This window comes from Uloborus diversus, chromosome 8, assembly GCF_026930045.1.
Source record: "Uloborus diversus isolate 005 chromosome 8, Udiv.v.3.1, whole genome shotgun sequence".
Classification (NCBI taxonomy): Eukaryota; Metazoa; Arthropoda; class Arachnida; order Araneae; family Uloboridae; genus Uloborus; species Uloborus diversus.
The window spans coordinates 117,419,779-117,441,591 of NC_072738.1; the positions used below are offsets into that span (position 1 = coordinate 117,419,779).

At 32.4% G+C, this 21,813-nt stretch overlaps 1 protein-coding gene across 1 annotated transcript in view; it reads right to left on the reverse strand.

Moving 5' to 3' along the window:
- Positions 1–8,758, reverse strand: part of LOC129227917 (cell adhesion molecule 3-like) — a 98,704-nt gene extending 89,946 nt beyond the window's left edge. Inside the window, exon 1 of the mRNA XM_054862538.1 lies at positions 8,622–8,758. The gene's annotated coding sequence lies outside the window, so the exon portion shown is untranslated. The remainder of the gene's footprint in view (positions 1–8,621) is intronic.
- Positions 8,759–21,813: the final 13,055 nt, after the last annotated feature.

Below are 21,813 nucleotides of genomic sequence, written 5' to 3' on the forward strand. Positions count from 1 at the left end.
TATGGCCCGCCAAGACAGATTAAGCTCCCAAAGGGAGCGAATACATCCCTGGACTGTGTAGCTGTGCAAGAATCGCAGGAGAGTAAAATTCTTGATACTTTCTTGAAATTCTGTCTTATCTTTAACGATGTTTATGGTACTGTTTATGGAACTTTCTTGATAAATAAGTAAGTGCCAAGCTATTATATTATGCATAAAAAGTAGTCGAAAACTTTGTACTGCATAGTGAATAAAATATGACAACGTATATAAAGTACAAATTCAGAATGAAAAAAGCTTAAAAAACCAGCATCAATGTTCGCTTCGACTGTGTTTTAGTCGGGTTGAACCTGTGTGACAATCATGATTTGCCACACCTGTCCCCAACTGCATTTTCATCCTCCACGCATGTGATAACTCTATCGCACCAAGCTGCTTTTTCTACCTCGCGGTTTCGATCATCTGTAACTGCAACCGCACAGTTAATTGTGAGATTCCGGCGTGGTCTCAGTTTTTCCGACTCTTCAGTAGTTCGTGGAATTTTCTACAAGAATGTAGTTTTGTTAAGAAGTCTCATCGACTCCCCGGCACTTTTTAGTGTTCGGGGGTCACGCACACAACTTGTGTGGAACTGTCTCAGCTGCAATGGTGTAAAAGAGAATTTTTGGAAGTGTTACAAATATACCTCAACAACCGCCGATGCAGCTTAGTGATCTTTATGTGGAGCCCTCTTTACGTTCTTTGTGAATCCGGATCCCTGATTTGATCGCCTGATTTTTGCAGACGCCTTATGGAAAGATAGAAAGAACGGTCAAAGTTTCCTTGCCGGCTCACGTGCATCGAATGAGCACAATGCTCACGAATGGAGATCCTCATGCATCGGGAAAGTATTTAACTATCCAGTAACAAAAAGCGCTAAAAGAAAATCAACAACCATTCACCAAATCGTGTGCGGGGCGATTTGTGTGTTTTTCTTGTGAAAATAGCACTTTGAGTTAGAAAAGTGAAAGTGTCGTCGATCCACGTGCGTCTGGACATTAGAGGTTGTATGTTTGATTTATTTTTGTAACATTCCATATCATCTGTAAATAGATCACCTGTGCTGCAATAGTTTAAAGCTAAAATGTAGTATAATAATTTTTGAATGCTCATCATATTTTAATTCTGATATGTAAATCATCATTTTAATCTTTTTGCTGATCAGCAAGGTCAAACAGTATTTATTCTAGTAATGGCTATAATTTATGTACACACCACTATACTTTTTTGATCATGGCATATAATAATTTTATTGTGACAATAAACCAGCACTCATTCATCAAACCCTTATCTTTTGGTGTCTTCATAAATCTCCATTAAATCTAGTACCAAAATCTTTATCAACCTGTCTTCGTTTTTAATTGCACTGATGATGGCACTTGTATAATGGTAAAATTTAATGAAAATGAGTATTTTTCTAAACATCTGAAATACATTAAGGGTCGTGCCATTCCTAACTTTGAAGTGGGAGATAAAGTATTTGTAGAAATACCTTCTCACACAAACACCTTTTGTGCAAAATATGATGGTCCTCATACAATCACTAGAAAATTGAGAAATGACAATTATCTCATTGAATTTCATGATGATAGCAGGGACTTGATTAAAAAATACCATGTTAGCAGACTGTTTTTACAAGTACCTCTAAATGCAAAATTGACAAATGCTCAAAATGAAAGTACTGGTGAAATATACAATGAAAATGATGTAAACAATGATGTCGCATAAATGGCAATTAGCAAATTAATGAATTAAGAAACTTCCACAAAAAAATGTTTTTGTTGCATAGTGAAATTTTTACTCATCTGTTTTGTCAACACGTAGGTGATAAGTGCAATTTTTTTTTCTCTTCTCTTTGGATATTTTTTGGGAATGGTATTTTCTAGTGTTTTGAGAGCTCACAAAACGCAGTCGTTTTTTGTCTGGCTGGTCCGAATTTTCGATTGTAGAGAAAATATTTTTTTCAAAAGTGTCAAAAATATTTTTTTTAAATTTATCTTGTGTTCACATTCTTCAGTCGGTATCTTGCTTTCATAGATCAACAGAGACAAAGTTTTTAGTGAACTGCATTACTCCACCAAATATGAATACTGGCAAATAAACAAAAAATGTATTTTTTCTCTATGTAAACATACAGAATTTTTTAGCTGCATTACATTTTGTTTGAACATCTGAAGTTTTAGTTTATGCGCATAAGCAAAATATCATTTGCAATCATTGCATTAAGAAAGTAAAATCATAAAATGAATATGAAAATTATGATTTGCAAAAAAAAAAAAAAAAAAATTTGTTCATGAGAAAATTCAATTGAAATTCACTACTTCATGTGTCAAAAGTTAATCAGTCTGGCAAATTGCAAGTGATGGAAGATAATTAGAATTTGTCCAACATAGTACTGTATTAAAGAAAAAAGAAAATTTTTGTTATGGGTGATTGAAATTTTTTTTTTCCTTTTAACATATTTAATCGAAGTTCACGCTGGTTTTTTGTCTTTTTAGCCATGAAATAGATTTTTTACGAAAGTCTAAAGTGACTTCTGGTATTATTTGTACTACCTATGTTTTGTGTTTACGTATACATTTTTGCTGGTTTATTTGTGTATTGATTGTTCGTCATGTTGTATTCTATATGTACCAAATTTTCATGTTTTCATTTTCGGGTGATTATTCAAGAAATGTTTATTTAACCTTTTCCGTGAATTTTTTCTTGGGGGGGGGAGGAATGTGACAATCATGATTTGCCACACCTGTCCCCAACTGCATTTTCATCCTCCACGCATGTGATAACTCTATCGCACCAAGCTGCTTTTTCTACCTCGCGGTTTCGACCATCTGTAACTGCAACCGCACAGTTAATTGTGAGATTCCGGCGTGGTCTCAGTTTTTCCGACTCTTCAGTAGTTCGTGGAATTTTCTACAAGAATGTAGTTTTGTTAAGAAGTCTCATCGACTCCCCGGCACTTTTTAGTGTTCGGGGGTCACGCACACAACTTGTGTGGAACTGTCTCAGCTGCAATGGTGTAAAAGAGAATTTTTGGAAGTGTTACAAATATACCTCAACAACCGCCGATGCTGCTTAGTGATCTTTATGTGGAGCCCTCTTTACGTTCTTTGTGAATCCGGATCCCTGATTTGATCGCCTGATTTTTGCAGACGCCTTATGGAAAGATAGAAAGAACGGTCAAAGTTTCCTTGCCGGCTCACGTGCATCGAATGAGCACAATGCTCACGAATGGAGATCCTCATGCATCGGGAAAGTATTTAACTATCCAGTAACAAAAAGCGCTAAAAGAAAATCAACAACCATTCACCAAATCGTGTGCGGGGCGATTTGTGTGTTTTTCTTGTGAAAATAGCACTTTGAGTTAGAAAAGTGAAAGTGTCGTCGATCCACGTGCGTCTGGACATTAGAGGTTGTATGTTTGATTTATTTTTGTAACATTCCATATCATCTGTAAATAGATCACCTGTGCTGCAATAGTTTAAAGCTAAAATGTAGTATAATAATTTTTGAATGCTCATCATATTTTAATTCTGATATGTAAATCATCATTTTAATCTTTTTGCTGATCAGCAAGGTCAAACAGTATTTATTCTAGTAATGGCTATAATTTATGTACACACCACTATACTTTTTTGATCATGGCATATAATAATTTTATTGTGACAATAAACCAGCACTCATTCATCAAACCCTTATCTTTTGGTGTCTTCATAAATCTCCATTAAATCTAGTACCAAAATCTTTATCAACCTGTCTTCGTTTTTAATTGCACTGATGATGGCACTTGTATTTTAGAGTGCCGAAACAGCTGTTTGCTGGTTTTTTAACCTTTTTTCATTCTGAATTTGTACTTTATATACGTTGTCATATTTTATTCACTATTATATTATGCTTACTAAGTTTACTCTAAAGTTCCAGAGACGCAACTGGCTTTAAACGGGAAGATTTTTGAAATTTTCAGGAGGCTTCCAGGATAATTTCAGGAAGGTTACTGAATTTTAGCGGAAAATATTCCTGACTTTTTCAAGATATGTTACTGGCAGAAATTGGGCTTATCAGCTACCCATTATTTTCCAATAATGTTTCTGAATCTTTTTTACAGTGCAGGAAATATCGGGGATTTTTTCCAGTGTAGCAATAATGTTAAATGTGTTTTGTTGTTAAAAATTTCATATCAAATCTTTAGACACTTTTCAAACATGGACACTTGTGACCACTTTTAGAACATTTTTAAAGATCTTTTTTAGTAGTTTTCAAAACACTTCTGACAACAGTTTTTAGAATATTTATTTGATTCAGCACTTTTCTTACACTTTCGGGTACGCATTAAAGAATATTTTTAAACAGTTTTTTTTTTCTTTTACAATACTTTGTAGCACACTAAGCACACCTTTGTAACATTCCTCTATTATATCAGTAATCTTTCCTCTTATGTTCAACTTCAACCACCGCGACGGCGATGGGGTAATGAATGATCTTCCGCCAGGGTAGAACATCCACTTTAGTGGCGCTCCCAACGCGATCGTGGCAGTTTATTGCAAAAGACAAAAAAAAAAAAAAAAATCCTAGTAATATCGCAATGCGAAAGTATCTTGACAGGTATAGTAAAAGGAAGTGTTTCACTCAAAGCATGAATTATTTACAGAAAAGTATTCAATTAATTTTAAAGTGAAGTAAAAAATAAATAAATAAATAAAGATCTTTTTTTTTTTTTTTTTTTTTTTTTTTTTGGGCAATTTCTACCAGAGTTTAAATAGCCGACTACTTCCCTTTCACACTCATGTTTCGTTATCATCATGTATGTGTAAGGCAAAAAATTTTTATAAATTAAGAATAACATACTATTTTACTCTATTTTGAAGTATTATTTACTTATTTATTTTTTGCAAAGTTTAGAAATTTGCCATCTGAAAAACAAAATGGACAACGAAATAGTGAATGATACCTTTAACGTAATTTATTTATTCAGCATTAAAAGTATAAAGAATCAACTAAAGATGCCTGAAAAACACAACCATAACATTTTACTGTCACCAAACAGTACGTGAGAAACAACTGCACCTTTCATGTTTCACGGTATTAGTTTAAAGAAAGTGTGATTGACACCGTTTAAAAGAAATCCTGGATACATTAAAAAAAACAAAACATTTTAGAAGTAGTTTTGCAGTACCAAAGAATTTTTAAAAAAATCATAATAATTAGACACAATATTGTTTCACTCAGCTTAAGTAAACATTAATACAAAAAACGTCCAATATTTTCGCTGTTCCTTTTGCACATAAATTTAAAATATGAATGACGCCATTCAAAACAAAATGTGCATACCTAAAACTACATTTTATAAACAGTTTTACTTTACGAAAGAATTCTAATAAATATTGAGACCAATTACTGTGTCACTCACTGTATGATAAATGTCAGTATCTGAATAACCAACAGTTTATCTTACTTACTTCATGTGCCATTTTAAAACATGCACTGTAAAAAAATTCCGAAATGTTACAGGTTATTTCCGTGGAACGTTTCAGGATTTTAGAGGTTTTCACCTATTTCCCCGCAAAAGCAAGTAACTTTGCAGAAAAGTTTCCTGAATTGCTAAAAGATGCACGAAAGCAAACTTTGCAAAAAATATTTTTTGATACCAGTTTAAAAATTGACTGAGCGTGTTTATTTAGTGTACCGGCTTTAGTTTGACTGCGGTCCGTCCGGATTGACTAAGCTCACAATGGGAGCAAATAAGTCATTGGACAGCTGAAGTCTTTGCGAGGCGGGAATTGCAGGCTATTTCGCGTAGCTTTGGCCATGGTTGCGCTAATGCTTCTGGAGCTTTCTTGGTAAATCAGGAAGGTTCTAATCAAATAAGTTAAACCTATTTACTCTTTCTTAAATGTTCATGACTGGCTTTAACAGTGGAGATTTTCAGTATTTCAGAAAGGTTACTGACTTTTATAGGAAAACGTTCCTGGTTTTTGTAAGATATGTTACTGGTTGAAATTGGGCACATCAGCTGCCTATTATTTTCCAGGAACGTTTCTGAATCGTTTTTACAGTGTGTGGCTGACTTCATTTAAAACTATGAAAATCATTCTATTTACCAAACATTAAAAAAATACATTGAGACTCATTGTCGTTTTACTCCTCGTATTATAAATATCAATATACAAAGCAAAACTAAATATTTCTCTAGTTCTTTTTACACGTCAATTTAAAATATGTTATTTACGACATTTAGAACAAAATCTGCTTACATAAAAATCATTTTATAAGTGGCTTAATTTACAAAGATTTTTTTTTTTTTTTTTTTTTTAACAATGAGACTCATAGTTATTTTACCCACCTTATTATAAATCTTTATTATTTTGTCTGAAGCAACACTCAATATTTAACCAGTTCTTTTCGCACGTCAATTTAAAATACGTTTTATCGTCGTTTGCGGCAAAACGAGGGTACTTTCTCGTAGGTTTATATGGCGTTTCTAAAATCTGGCCAATATTCTCAAAATTAGCTGAAATTGCAAATTATTTCAAATATAGCTTTTTAAAATTTTAAGCTGCTTTTGTGAAATAAAATATGCTTCACTCGTTTGAAGAAATTGATGCGTAAAAAATAAATAAACGAACAAATACATTAGTAGTACCTTTTAAACAAAGCTGTTAATCTTTTGTTTTCATTAAAAATATTTTAATCGCTTTTCAAAAGAAGAATAAAAATATTTAAAATAATAAGCACATTAAAATAAGTACATTGGGTCGAAATAAATATATAAACAAATAGATCGCTTGTTTTTTTTCCCTGTTACCAAAAACTAATTTTAAAAAAAGAATAAATGTACTTAAAAATAAATAAAAAACAGCAAAATGTCAACTTTAAAAACAATTTTCGTAATAATAAAAAAAAAAGTCTGTCAAAGTCAATCTCATTTTGGGACAAAAGAGTCAGAGTCGGGAGTCGAAGGTTTTTAATTCAAAGACTCTGGCTTAGGAATCGGTCATTTTCCCTCAAAGTCCGCTACTCTGCCAATGTTTGCGGAGTCGAAGTCGGACTTATTTTCGATAAAGGAATTGGAGTCAAAGAGATTAAAATTCCAAGTGTTCGAGTCTGTCATTTTCTCCTCGTGTCTAAATTTTCACCAAAGCTACGGAATCAGAGTCGGAGTCAGGGAGTCAGAGTTCTACTAGTTTTCGGGTACAGGAGTCGGAGTCGGAATCGACTGTCCATCATCATCTTGAGTTAGTCATCAAGAGCTCCAACAAAGTTTGTTTATAGTAAATCCACCCTTTAGTTCAGGATTGACTTTTAGTTTCCTTGTAGGCGCTAATTAAAAGGGATTTGAACTGTTTACAATAGAGCGGAAAAATGCTCAAATCAAAAAATATTTTATATACATGTTCTTTTTCAAAAGATTTTCCTCCCAAAATTTGTTTGAAGTAAACTCGCCTCTAAGTTCAGGATTTAGATTTGAGTTAAATTTTCCCCTAAGAGCTACTGTAAGTTTTTTTGAACTGTTCAAAACTGAACGAAAAAGTGTTCAAATTAAAGAAATGAATTATGGAAATGAGATGTCCTTGCCGAGATCTTTGGAACAAAAAAAAAATCGTTCCAATCGGTATATTTACTCAAAACTTGCTGGGAGGGGGGGTGGACGGCAGACAGACAGACCGATAGACACATTTTCCCCATCTTAATAAACTAGGTACTTACCAATTTTATTTTTTTCGATATTAATTTAATTTTTAAATTGATTTTTGATTTTTTTTTCGTTTTGTTTTTAGCAATATTTTTAATATGCAGTAAGCCTTCTTCCATGCATTTTTCTTCTTTCTCCGACTTTTACGGGGAAATTAGACTAAAAAAGACTCATTGTTGTTTCACTCACCCTATTGTAAAAATCAATATCTGAAACAATATATCTCTATTTCTTTTAACGCGTCAATTGAAAATAGATTCTAATGTCATTTACAGCAAAATTTTCATAAATAAAAACTAATTTTATCTATCGTTTTATTCACCAAAAGAATTTAAAAAAAGACTCATTGTTGTTTCATTCATCTTATTATAAATTTCAATATCCAAAACAACACTCAATATTTCTCTAGTTCTTTTCCCACATTAATTTAAAATATGCTATCACTGTTACTTGCAACGAAATGTGCATGCATTAAAAAGACATTTTATAAATCGTTTTATTTACCAAAAATTAAAAAAAAAACAACATAGGGACTCATTGTTGTTTCATTCACCTTACCATCAACGTCAATATCCAAAGCAAGATCCAATATTGTTTTACTTATTTTCACACGTCAGTTAAAATTATGCTATAAACTTGATTTGCGACGAAATCTGAATAAATGAAAAGTTATTTTATAAATCGTTTTGCTTACGAAATAATTTTAAAAAAAAACATTATACTCATTTTTCTTTCACTCACATATTTAATATCCAAAACAACACTCTATAATTCTCTAGTTCTTTTCATGCATCATTTTAAAACATATTATAAATGTCATTTTTAATACATAAAAAATAATTCCTTAAAAAGCAGTTTTACTTTAAATAATTTAAAAAAGCGAAACAAACATTGAGATACACTTTTCGCTCACCTTATAATAAGTATCAATATCCAATACAACACTCAATACTTCTTCAGTTCTTTTCTTTTCAAAACAATTTTTTTCACCAATATTTTATCCCACAATATCATGCGCTATATTGAACGAAATTCCGTCAGTGTGTTCTCACGTTCGCGAAAGATGCATCTGCCTTCACCAATCTAGTTCCTCTACAGATTCCTCTCCCCCTGGTGCAAAGCATGCGAGTTAGAAAAGTTACAGTTGCAGTACTTTTCCACTATTCGCATCGATCTTTGCATTCCAGGCGAGAAAAACTTGTGGATTTTTCTTAACTCTTATTAACTTTTGAAACAGTGGGTTTTTTTTTTTTTTTTTTTGCTTCTCCAAATTTAATTCGGATGGAAATACAGTTAAAGATAAATAAGGAGTGGAATTTATATTAAATGAGCCGCTTTAAAATGCTTTTGTAAATCGAATTTGCTATGTTCTCTAGATAAGTCAATATTTTTTTAGTTTTAATAGAAAGTATATAAAATTATGATAAAGACAATAGAAGTCTTTAAAAGCTACCTTTAAAAAAAATATTTTATATAATATTAGTATGAAGACGGGAAATTTTGTTGTTACAAAAACCTAATTAAATTCTTTCAAAAGCAAAAACATTGTGGTCGTCGATTGTGTTTAAATCAGGTTTTTTTTTAAATAAATTATACATGTTTAGAATAAAGATTAGAAAAGTTATCGTGTTTAAACAAGAAAAAAGTCTTTTATAAAAGAACTAAATAAATAAAACTTTTGTTACCATAACCATTACAAAAAAAAAGAGTAGCTTAAGAATAAACACTTGAAAAACGATTCGGAAACGTTCCTGGGAAATAATGGGCAGCTGATGTGCCCAATTTCTGCCAGTAAGATACTTTGCAAAAACCAGGAACGTTTTTTGCTAAAATTCAGTAACCTTCCTGAAATCATACCGGAAACTTCCTGAAAAAACACAGAAATCTACCCATTTGAAGCCAGTCATGTTTCTGGAACTTTAGAATAAACTTAAGTAGAGATAATATAATAGCTTGGAACCTTCCTGATTTATTAAGGAAGTTCCATAAGCAATAACGCAAACATGGCCAAAGCTAAGCCAGAATTGCAGGCAATTATTGCCGGTATTACTCGCTTGCAATTCCTGTAAAGCAACGTAGTCCATACTTATTCGCTCCGTTTGAGAGCTTAATCAGCATAGACAGGCAAAAAGCTGATACACTTTATAAATATGCTCAGTTAATCTTTAAGCTGGGAGCTAAAATTAAATTTCGCCAACAGTGAGAAGCCTACATTCGTGCAACTTGTAGTAAGCCAGGAAACTTTTCGACAATGATACTTGATTTTTCCAGAAGTGGATAAAAACCATTGAAATCCCGAACGTTACCCGGAAATACACAGTAACGTTTCGGAATTTTTTCACAGTGAAAGACGGCATCCTATTTACTAGGCTGTAAATTATCAAATTATATTTAAAGAGTTTTGAAATAAAATTTAAAAAAAAAACGTATTAGATAGTAATAATTATGAAACAGGTATGTAAGAATGTACTGATTGAAACAAGAAGCTCCGTTCAGAACTAAACGATCCTACTTTCCGTTCACAAATTTTCAAATGTGAGAGAAATGTCTCCTTCAACTGGATAACGATGCAACTTTTTTCAAGCGCACCTTTTTCGTAATTTCTGATAGTTCACTGAAAGCAAAGTAGTATGTTTTTTTTTTTTTTTTTTTTTTTTTTTAAGTAAAAGTTATTAGCTAATATACACAGAAAATAATGAGAGCAGCTAATGTGCGCAATTTCTGCCTGTAACATATTTTGCAAAAAGTTATCACATGTTTTTTTTTTTTTTCATTTTTTGCGAGATTTTTGCAACACATTAAGCTTTGTTTCATGTTTCTATTCATTTTATTTTACTTTGATGGGAAAAAAGAAAAAGAATGAATTTGTTACTGTAATAAACGTAAGATTAAGTACATGTTCAAACACACACGACAAGCACATACACATATTTATATTCTCTCTGGTAAATTATCATTAAATAAAATAATCACAATAGAAAATTTTTAAACTTTGCAAATTTCAAATTAGCAGTAAAAAATTCAAAAATATCGTTATGACCTGCAAAATTCTTCTTAAAAAAATAATGATGTAATTCTGCGTGTAATGATAAATATCTAAACGCCAGTCAGTTTTCATCACCTTGTAAAATATATTCTTAATGCATCTTACGTGAGTTAAAAAAGATATTTATAAAACTGATTCACTGTATATTGCACACATCGTCTTTAATGAAGCCAATGCTAAAGCAGTAAAAAGTACATTAAATTCGCATTATTGAAAAACTGCTGTGCGCACTGATTTTTCTTTACTCTTAGGCTCATTAAGGTATAACGAAATATGCAGCAGCAGTTTTCAGGAAACTCTATAATATAATTCAATCGTAAAATTAAAACATGCATTTTCAGCATTAAATTATAGTTTTGTGGTTTATTTATATAAGTTGATGCATTTTATTCTACGTTTTCTTTAAGCTAATAATTTTTTCACTTATTGAACCTCAAAAGAAAATACACTGTAAAAAAATTCCGAAACGTTACTGATTATTTCCGAGGAACGTTACAGTATTTCACGGGTTTTCACCTATTTCCCCGTAAAATCACGTATCTTTGCAAAAACGTTTCCTGAATAGATGCAAGTTGCACGAATGCAGACGCCTCACTGGTGTTAAAAATATTTTTAGCTACCAGTTTAAAGATTAACTGGGTGTATTTATTAAGTGTATCTTATTTCGACTAGGTTGACAAAGCTCCCAATGGGTGCGAATACGTCTTCGGGTAGCTGCGGAATTGCAGACCGTGGGCGATGCTTGACTCTTACTTGCTATTTTGCTTTGGCCTTAATGCTTCTGGAGCTGTTGTAGTAATTCTGGAAGGTTTGAAGTAATGGTATAAGGTCTACCGAATTTCCGATATTGAATATAGACTGACTTTAACCAGTAAAATCTCCATATTCTTCAGAAAGATTTATGGCAAATTTCAGGAAGGTTGCTGATTTTTAGGGGAAAATGTTCCTGGCTTTTGCAAGATACGTTACTGGCAAAAATTGGGCACATCAGCTGCACATTAATTTCCAGGAACGTTTCTGAATCGTTTTTACAGTGTAGAACATAACATTCTAAAGACGATTTTCAATGACTGATGCCCTTATTCTTATAAGGACTTAACGAGGTTATAGTTTTTACACAGAAACTATCCATCTCGTGCGGTATTTATTAAAAGATGTTTTTAACCTAATGGAGATTTTAATTAAAATCCTGTCCTTCCATAGTAACTCTTAAGAAAAAACTGTTGTCCAGAATATAATATGGCATTTTTAAAAAAAAAATTTTTATCGTTCCATAATGTTGAGCTAATGTTTTCTTTTATATTTTGAAGCAAAAACACTAACCTTGCTTATATATAAAGGTGAATTGACTGGTTATTACAGTAGCTGCTTAAAGACAAAATATTTATAAGGAGCAACGCTGGTGCTGCATCAACTATCTTATCATTATCATGTTTAAGTCGAAAACAATCTTTTTCTCGTTCGTTCTCTCTCTCTCTCTCTCTTTAAATCCCAGACGATTTTTAATGCTGTTTGAATATGTTTCTAAGTAAAATGGTTTTTCACATAATTTACTGTCTCTGTTGAAATAGATTATTTAAAGTTTTACATCATCACTATTTTTTTTTAATTTCTTTTACCAATGATTCTGGGTCATTCTCTAGAAAACGCAAAGTTTGAAAGTAAATATTTTTCAATTTCAAAACCTTTTGTTTTCTTTTTTTTCATTCTTACATGAAAGTGTTACCTACTAGAAGTAACCAGAAACAATGGCCAAGCTAAGTTCCAATTATTTTACTCACAAATACAAAAATTTAAAAATGCCTTGTTCACGGGATTAAAAAAAAAAGGAAAAAACTTTTAATATTTAAAAGTCGAGACCAAATTAATATCAAAGTAGTAATTTTGTTAATTGTGCAAATTATCAGCTATTTTGATTATTAGTGGGAACATAATATTAAGCTCTCTTAATTAAAGTACGGTTTAATTAGTAGTTTGAAATGTATGTAACTTAAAATTTATTATTATTATATTATTAATTATATTATTAATTATTTAGTAAACTTGAGAATATACTGGCAATTTATAATTTTGGTAGAGTAACTAAATATTGATGTATTTTTCTCTCCATCATTTATTTTCACCTCAGAAATAATGACATTGATAAGGTATCTCACGGAGGTGAGGAATTTTCCATTAATATAGGCCTAATAGATACGTTTTTCAGGGAAATGTTTTTTTTTTTCATCGTTGCTACAAATCAGCAAATGTTAAGCATATGAAAACATGTTCACTTCTCTTTTTCTTTTCATTATTTTCCATGCCTGACATTCAAGTTTACGGAAATGAGAAGTCAGAAGAACCACACTAAGTTTTTAAAGCAAAATGTATCTTCTTGTTTTTCGACGAAAATTTCATGACTTAAACTATAGCTAAAATTAAATAAAGGGGCTCCTTGTATCATGGGAAATAAAATTTGATGTCATTACTGCCACGGGTTAAAGAGGAATGGCATTCTGGTTTAGGTAACGGAGGTGAGAATTTATTATGTAACATGACTCCATGTCCTACTAAAACGAGCTAAAACACAATATAAAAAAATTAAATATACTTAAATAATTAGTATTTGAGACACTTGTGAAAGGAATAATAAATAAATAAATATGCAGTTTTAATTACACAAGTTATTAAGCAATATAAACAATCACAACAGGTGTGTGACATGCCGCGGAGGTGAGAATTTACATGTTGTGAACCAAAAATATACGAAAATAAAAAATATTATTTTAAAAACTTTGGCAGGTTAAAATAAATGTATATTTGATGAAATGTAAAATCATTGTTAAATGAATTGTTTGTAAAAAATTTTACTGCACCAGCCGTGTGACAGAAAAGTTACTCTTTTTGAAGAATGACCCTTCAATGTGTAAGTACATAATTGAATCTATGTCGTAGTAGTTTCTATAATTTATAAAACTTCCTATTAATCTGTTTTATACTTCAAATAGGACAGAATGAAATCGAAACCAAAAAAATGTGTCTAATACTGCTCAATTGTTTTTTCTTACATCATCGTCCTATTCAATTCCTATGTATTTCTCAAATTATGTTCTTTCAAATTGTTTCGCTTCTTTCTTTGCTCCTTGCAAATTGTATTTGACAAACAGTCGTGTATAACCAGAGTTAGGAATTGATCGAGCGAAAGGGAACAGAAGCCCATTATTTGTGAAAATTGGTATGGTTTGCACGAAAAACGCAAGGCAATTTCTCGATTGAATTGGTAGGGTCAATCCATTCACATTGATTTTCTTTAAGATTTATATATATTCTGTTTTATTTTAGAAATTTTCTATTGTATTAGTGTTGTGAGTTTTTACTGTCGTTGTTTTGAACTCGTTCGTTTGTTTTGATTATATTTTTAGAATTAAATGAATGTTCGATTTCAGCAATTTTTCAAAGATATTTTTTCCATAAACTGGTATTCTAAAAGAAACTGCCTAGTTTTTCATTTGTAAAAACATACGTCATTAAAAGAGAAAAAAAAGAGAGTTCATAACCAAACTGCTAACTAAATACAATTTATATAAATAAATAAATCTTTGCGAGGCAGCATTGAATTGGAAATTCAATATTTTGAAGTAATATCTGAAAGAATTTTAAAAGATTTTTGCAATATGTGCTTTTACATGTATACTGCTTCTCATTTTAAATTTATTGAATTTAAAAAGAAATAATTGCAAAATTCATTGATCTACGATGTATTTCAATTACTTTTAATTTTACATAATTTACTACAAAACTACTAATATAATAATTATAATCTACTGCATTTGGTTAAAAAGGGTTTTGTTAGCTATGTGCAAGGTCACATAGTCCATTGTCATTATTTGAAATAATTTTACACCACAGTATTTATGTTGCGTAGCGTTAATATGACTAAGACCTGTGATTCACACACACACACACACACACCTAGCATGGCCATTCGTATACCATATTTTACTTTAAAAGCAGACACGTACGGCGCGTTTTGTTGACGGTCAGAAATCAAAAATCATGATTGAGCCAAATATTCAAAAATTCTTTTCTGACAAACAAATGTAATTTAAAAGATCAAACATTTATTTGATTATTTTTTAAATAACATAAAGTTGTGTTGTTTTGTAACCTTTTTCTTTTACTGCATAAAATGCATAGTTTTTTAGCTACACTGTAAAAAAAATCCGAAACGTTACTGGTTATTTTCGTGAAACGTTTCGTGATTTCAGAGGCTTTCACCTATTTCCCCAAAAAATCAAGTATCTTCGCAAAAAAGTTTCCTGAATTCCTGAAAGATGCACAAATGCAGACCTTGCACTGATGTGAAAAATATTTTTTGCTACCAGTTTAAATATTGACGGAGCGTGTTTATTAAGTGTATCGGCTTTAGATTGTATATGGCCAGTCCGGATTGACTAAGCTTCCAATGGGAGCAAATAAGTCACTGGATAGCTACAGCTTTGCGAGGCAGGAATTGCAGGCAAGGAATATGCTTGGTTCTTGCTTGCAATTTTCGCGTAGCTTGGCCGGGGTTTGCTCGAATATTTCTTTAGCCTTCTTGGTAAATCGGCAAGGTTCTAATCAATTAAGTTAAACCTATTTAATTTTTCTAGAAGGTTCACGACTGGTTTTAATAGGGGAGATTTCTTAATATTTCAGAAAGGTTACTCACTTTTGTCAGAAAACGTTCCTGGTTTTTGCGAGATATGTTACTGGCAGAAATTGGGCACCTCAGCTGCCTATTATTTTCCAGGAACGTTTCTGAATCGTTTTTACAGTGTAAGATACTACATTGTAAAAAAATTCTGAAACGTTACTGATTATTTCTGTGTAACGTTTCGGAATTTTACTGGTTTTCATCCACTTCCTGAGAAAATTAAGTATCAATGTCAAAGAGTTTCCTGAATTGCTACAAGTTGCCCAAATGCAGACTTTTTACTGTTGTGAAAAATATATTTCGCTCCCAGCTTAAAGATTAACTGAGCGTACTTATAAAGTGTATCGGCATCAGTTTGCTTACGGCCTGTCCTAACTGATTGAGCTCCTTAGTGGGAGCGAATAATTTCGTGGTCTGCGTAGTTTGTCAGGAATTGTACGAGAGGTAAATTCAAGATACTTTCTTGCAATTCTGTCTGAGCTTTGGCCATGTTTTCAATATTGATTTTGGAACTTTCTTGATTAATCAGGGAGGTGGCAAGTTATTATGTTATACGTACTTAAGTTTACTCTAAGGCTCCAGAAAAAAGACTGGCTTTAAAAGAGAAGATTTCTGAATTTTCAGGGTTTCCAGGATAATTTCAGGGGGTTACTGAATTTTAGTGGAAAACATTCCTGGCTTTTTCAAGCTATGTTTCTGCCTTAATGGTGTTGCACTTCGCGCACAGGGGATAAACTTTCTGTCCCGCTACATGACGTTTGCCACGCAGATGACCCGAACGCAACTTGGCAATAGTTGTCTGCTGACATATACTCTTAGCCTCGTGCAATGCCACGCCAGGGTGGTCACAGGCATTCCAATCATGCAAATGAGCCTTTTTCCTGAATTAGTTGGCATCTACTTTCACCCTTGGGCAATTTCTGAGAAAGAGAGACAACCATCACCAGTGTAATCCTTAAGGCTGACCTCCTTAGCCAGTACATCTGTAGTCTCATTATCTTCAATTAGTTTCAGGCTATACGTGTCCACCATTCTTCGTTCTTGAGTCACGTGACTTGCGGGACTTAGCCTCAGCTTTTTCTAAGCCAATGAATGGACTTGCTCGCTAAATTTAAATTCATTCTCTACGATGATTACCCTTTGCCTGAGATGTTAACATTCCGAATTTTCTTTTATATAATTCTTGTCGTGTACCTAACAAAAAAAAGCTCTTGGTGTTAAATAAGAGCATCTTAGAGGGAGGCTAAAAATAGGCTCTGATCCTCCAGTACATTTGTTGCGGAATCGAGTATTCAATGCCTCCTATCTAACTACCTAGTGCTGAAAACACCAGAAACCTGGTGTGCGAAAAATTTGATGAGCTGCAGATTTTTTTACAGTTAACCGCACGGTAAATAATCTGAAACGTTACTGATTAATTCTGTGGAACATTTGGAAATTTCAGCGGGAACTTCCTGGGAAAATCAAGTGTCTTGGTCAAAAAGTATCCTGAATTGCTACAAGTTGCACAAATTCAGACTTCTTACTGCTGTGAAAAATATATTTAACTCCCAGTTTAAAGATTAACTGAGCCTATTTATTAAGTTTATCGTCTTCAAAACGCTTGCGACCCGTCCAGATTGATTAAGCACCTCGAGAGCGAAGGGGTCTCTGGGATCCGTAGCTTTGTAAGAACTACACGCGAGTTTGATCTTCTACACACGTGCCATTCAGTCTTAGCTTTAGCTAAGGCCTCTTTATAAGGGGAGCTGACTCATTCGACATTTTGGTTCCACAATTGTTAGGGAATGGAATTAGTATTTGCACAAAAGCTTCATTGCAGAAAGCGGGTTTCCATGCTTTAAATGTACTGCTTGTTTGATGTTTAATTATTGTATTTGGTAAATGAAGAAGACTTGATTACTACAAATCAAAAATAAATAAGGTGTGGTAATGAGTTACATTACAAAAAACATTTCCCGATACATTTTTGTTGAATTTGTGAACTAAGTAATGTTTCTTGATTTACCTTAAGTGACATTTTCCCTCAACTTATCATCAATTGTTTTACGATATAGCCTTCAGCTAATATTATAACGTACTTATAAATACTAGAAATAAAGTGGGATCCAAAGCTTTCTTGGAACCAAAATGTCAAACAGGTTGGCTTTCCCTTTCAAGGGGTTTTAGCTTTGGTCATGTTTGCAATATTGCTTTTGGAGCTTTCTTGGTAAATGAGGAAGGTGCCAAGCCATTATTTAAAACCTACTTAAGTTTTCTCTGAAGGCTCCAGAGACACGACAAACTTTAGCCGGGGAGATCTCTATCTTCTTCAGAAAGATTTCACGTTAATTTCAGGAGGGTTACCAAATTTTACCGGAAACATTTATGTTTTTTTTTCGAGATATGTTACTTGCAGGAATCGGTCACATTAATTGCCCATTACTTTCTAGGAACGTTTCTGAATTAATCTTACAGTGTGACCTGACCCAACGCACACAGTCATTTCTATATAAATTTTCAAAGCCCCTAGTTATTTGCTGGACTTCCTGTATATAATTTTTCTGCAGTAGGATAGACCTACCCGAGAATTAACATTCCCCTCCCCCCACTAATGAACAGCTCGTAATTCTTTTGAAAAAAGCAAGGTTTTATGATTTTTTTTCATTTATTTATTTATTTATTTTTTATTTTATTTTTTTGATGAATTGGTAGTAGTATACTCCTTCTATACATTTATAGAAACAAAATGACTTTAAAATGTCATGTTTAACCACTTCTTTGGAGCGTCTGTTCACTGGATTCACTTTTTTTTCATTTCAGTCTCCTGGAAAATCCTGTTGCAGAATTATAAAAGTTCTCCTTTTTTTAATGAAAGCATGTATCGTCAAAAATATTTTTACTGTCATTAGTCAAATACAATTTTTAACTACGCTAAGAATTTTTAAAATGAAATTACGCTTAAGTGTATTCACTTGTCGGTGTACCCTAACCGAATTTTTCTCTTAAAACCAATTTAATAGTTATAGTTGGCTTATATCTTTCATAAGTTTAAGCATGTGATGTTTACAATGAAATAGTGCATATATTTGAAAGCTGTTCATTACATTTAAAGACAAATATTCTAAATCATGTTAAACTGTTCAGTTCTAGTTACTCTTCATTAAAGTTAATTAAGCATTAATGTAAGAATTTTGAAATACTGTCGGATATCTTTACCGTAGTTTACACATCTTTGCGTTTAAAAAAAGAATGATACGGCCTTTTTTTTTACAAAAACACATGTCCGTAATATTTTGCCAATTCGCCCTTTTTTATGAAGGTAGTTTTATTTGAACAACATTATATGTTTAATTAAATTAAAAATTCCCAACCGTTACATTTCAATAATATAAAGCCATTTTGAAGTGAATTTTAAAAACATCTTTGAAACTTCTTCCCTCGTGACTAAGCTTTGTTTTGAAAGTTCGGGGCAAACTCCAGGATTTGTTTTTGGGGTATTTTTACTGAAGTTACTCTTATTTTGTTCGAAGAAATGAAACCTTTTCCTTCTTTAAAATACGTAACTGGGGTTAGATAAAATAACAGCTGGAGGATATTTTTTGATTCCGGAAAAGGTTATCTTTTGAGAAAATTTTGGTTACACTGCCTCAACACATAGTAAACATTTTTACCAAACATTTAAAAAGTCTAAAGCCATCGGTGCAGAAATTTAACAGACATTATCACCATACTTTTTCTATGCTTCATTTTGTACCAAAAGTTTCAAAAACAATTCTTCCTTTTTAACAAAAAAAAAAAAAGTAGAAAAATGGACAAAATGCTTAACGAAGGTTCAACTATCTTTTATTCCTGTTTTCGGATATAATTTGTGCGTAAAAAAATTATACTTAAGTAATTTTCATTCATTATTTTCTTTTTCAATGTAAGAAGTAGGATGTGTTTAAAAAGAGCCGTCTGTGGCCACTAGCTGGTTTAATTTTTCACGCAATCAAATTTTTTACTTCTTCAACTCAACTATGTTCAATGCAAGCACTTTTTTTCTCTTCAATTGACGCTGTCTTTATCCTTTACATTTTAAAGCGTTACCCTGTTAGAGACATATTTTACACGTATGGCGCTACACATTATGTTTACATAATGCAATGGATTATTTCGATAAAAATTGTTTTTTTAAGTTAACAAGAAAGCATGGAAATATTAGGAAATAAAGAACTCTTGCATAAAAAAGTAAAAGTAAAATAAAGAAATTTGAAAAATACAACTATTACCGGAAAATTGCAAGGTGCAATAATTTTGCATTTAAATTACTCTATTGTTACACTTTTGTGTTTTAAGTTTTTATTCTACAGACATATTTATTGTTACTGGTTTTTTTGTATTATGAGAAATGACTTTAACATGAAATACACCGCCAGTGAAATCCTGCCGAGGACTGCAGTTTCGTGCTTATCAGCACTCATCAGCCCGGCATAGGAGTGGCTGAACTGCAGGTGGAAAACCTCTTAAGGAAGTCAAGAGTGCCAAACAAACTGGTAGATCATTCAGAATTACCACTGACCAGACGAGTGGCCGAAGCAATGGTTCGGTTCAACTCGAATATTGAAGGCAAAGCAGGTATATTCAGAAACTGCAGTCCTCGGCTGAAATTGACTGAGCTGGCGGTGTATTTCATGTATTTCTGCCTTAGCCCTGGTTATAGTTTGGTAACTTACTGAATTTAACTTGTTTGCACAACACTGATATCAAATTTTAAAAATATAATTATTATTATTATTTTAATTTTCGGATTTATTTATGTTGCATAAATAAACACACCCCGCCTCTCTTTAATTAGCAAATTTCCAACCACCTGTTTATTTATTTATTTATTCATTTATTTGGTATTTAAATAGCACTGCGTATAATAATTAAGCATCAATGTTAAATCGGCATCGTGCCGTGATTTTTTTTATATCGGGCGACTCTATATGTCACTCTATATGTCACTATGAGATAAATAAAAAAATACATATATGTGAGAAAAAAGGCAAATGAGAATGCAAATGAAATTAGAATAAAAGAAAGTAGAAGAGAAAAAAGAGAGAAGAAGGAACGACAATACAAAGAAGAAAACCCAAAAGCAATCTCCCCTTGTAACTAATTCGATTTCCGTCTAATGACTTGCATCTAATGGGACTGTTATCAAAGGAGAGCTTTTGAACCTATGAAAATTGTATGGATTTTTCCAACTCGTCAGAAAGTCAAACTTTCGTCACACGTAATATCGATGCATACATTTTAAAATGCCTCTTTAAAACATAGACAGTCGATTCCCGTTAATATAGGTCCACATTAATACAGGACCATTTTGATCCTAATAACCGGCTGGTCCGATTTAGCGAACAGGACCGGTGTAGCTTGACCGAACATGTTATACACATAACATTTAAATGCCCTTATGATTATTGTGAGCGACATGTGTATAGTGAGCATAAAAATAATAAAAAATACTGTTTATGAAATTTTTAAATTAAAATAAAGCGTATAATCTTTTTAGACTCATTCAACAACGTGCTCAGATACGATTTTTGTTATGTTAGTTTATGTTTTTGTGGTGACAGCTTCTTTGTTTTAGCTGGTGTTGTATGTAGTTTTATTGCTGTCTTCTTCAAGTGAAAATGTACTTTAAACAAACTACCAAGCTAAACTTAATTATAGAAAACCATTATACGAGCAAGATAAGATAAATAAATACCTTTGTGCTGAATAGTAAAGTCAGACCAAACAACGTAAGTAGAAGCACAAATTTGTAAATTACAGCAGACACGTGTTTCGGCGTTACAGGGAACGCCTTTTTCAATGCAAAAATAATGAGCTTATGGATGAAAAGACATCCGACAAAAGCCAAGAGCAGATAAGCAAGCAGCTTAAAAGATAAAAACAGCGGATTAGCCAAACGCCAATGACAAAGTTATAAACCGATCAGGAACCAATAGGAATGCAAGCAAAGGTCAGGAGCTTTCGCTTAGGTACGAACCCAGAAAGAAAGAATTCAATTGGACAAGGATTAAGCCGAAGCTTTAACAAAAAGAAAAGAAATTGTCAGTAACCGTGAACCGCAAGAAAGGAAAAGCAGAATGGAAAACCATGAAATAAGATAAACAGAAACAAAAAATATTCGAAAAAAGGAAAAATAAAGATAAATAGAAGAAAATTTGGGGGGGGGGTGTCAATCAAGACAAAAAGGCAAAAATAAATAAGGAAGATAGATAAAAATGAGTGGGGGAAAAAAAGAGGGGGGGGGAATGGGGAAAGGACAGTATTAAAGATATGGGAGCCAAATGTTAGAAAAATATGGAACTGCACTAAGATCGTTAACTAAGTTAGAACTGTTCCTCAAAGAATGAAAGGATTCCCAAAAGT